Source organism: Lathyrus oleraceus, chromosome 3 (assembly GCF_024323335.1).
Source record: "Lathyrus oleraceus cultivar Zhongwan6 chromosome 3, CAAS_Psat_ZW6_1.0, whole genome shotgun sequence".
In the NCBI taxonomy this organism is placed as follows: Eukaryota; Viridiplantae; Streptophyta; class Magnoliopsida; order Fabales; family Fabaceae; genus Lathyrus; species Lathyrus oleraceus.
Window position 1 is genome coordinate 135,460,993 of NC_066581.1, and position 1,639 is coordinate 135,462,631.

Below are 1,639 nucleotides of genomic sequence, written 5' to 3' on the forward strand. Positions count from 1 at the left end.
ACAACTTTGATGAAGGAACATTTTCCATTTGAAGTCCATAGCAAATGTTATTCAAGGTGGAAGAAGTGAACATTTGACTTGGTACATAGAAAATTTTCAAATATGTTTGATTTTCCAAACTTCCACCTAAATATTCATCATGATCCAAGTTTCAAATAGAAATATTTCCAACATGAAAGTTGTTCCCCTTGATCTCACCTTTCTAAAATATCCAAGATCGCCTCAATTGGATCAAAATTGAAGGACATGCACATGGCTCCTTTGTTGGGTTTATTTTGGCAAGATTTGGATTCAAATTATCATTCTTCTTTGCATGCTTCCATATGATGACTTCAGTACACTTTGAGCATGAATTGGAGATGGATTACATCACTGTTTAGGCCCAAACCATTTCCCATGCATCCATGCAACCTAGTTTCCAATTTTGGCAAAATTTCAAGTGGTGCAAAAATCAATTCCATTGCCAAGTTAAACAAGCTCATGGCCTCAGAATTAACATCAACACCTTGCTCAAGCTTTGCAAAGAGAACTCAGACCCTCACACCATAGAATTTCTTGAGGATTTCTTTGAAATCGAGTTTGAATTTCACTTTCTGTTTTGAAGTTCAAACTCCAAGAATTCATTGCCTTTTCCATCTCAATTGATTACTGCAAGCAAGAGAAGGAAGAATCAAGCAAATCCAGATCAAGATCAAGTTGATTAAAGCTACTCAAAGGTGAAATTTTAGAAACTTCATCTCTTTGATTCTCTCTCAATTCTTCACTATTCTTTGTGATTTTTGGTTGGCTGAAGTCCTACCAATGTAGGCAACAAGATTGAGTTGCTTTGAGGTCAAATCGAAGCAACTCAGTTCATGATCCTCAAAATTCAAATCCCGGTATCTTTTTATATACTTGGAATTAGAGAAAATTGAGATCAGATTCGAGCTCCTGAGCATTTTCTCTTTGAAATAATGTCCTTGTTTTTCATTTTTCATGAAGTTGAGGTTGGACCAGTCTGGTGGTGATCACCGGAGAGATGACCGGAGCTAGGGCTCCGGTGGTAAGTTGGCTTCCTCTCATCCATCTGATCTTGGTCCAAGGATCTAATCTCAGCCTTTGGTTTGAATTACCACTTGTACATGCGCGTTGATTGTGGACTATGGTGGATGATACGTGCTTGTCCATTAGATCTGACACCTCAATTAATGAGGGAGATCTGATGGCCCTCGTTTTTTCCAATTTCCTTTTATTTTCTGAATTTTAATTTAATTGCTTTATTTTGTTTAATTCATATTAATTTCATTTTTAATCCAAAAAATATGGGACTTTCACCAAAAATCTTTAAGTATTTTTCTCTTTCATTTTTTGGATTAATTTTGATATTTTTCATGAATTAAATGTTTTTGTGCATATTTTTAATTGTTTAAAAAATACTTTTGACTTTTCAAAAATGATTAAATTTTTTGTCAAAGGTCCTTTGACCTTGTTAGACCTAGGATAAATCTCTTGGCAATTTATTTGGTGTTTTGAAGAGATTTTAGGTTTTGACCAAATTAAATTGAGTTTTAATGCATTTTTAATTTGATTTTTAATTGATTAATTGTGTCAAAGTTATGTTGAGCCATTTTTATGGTCTTGTGATGTTTGACTGTCTGTT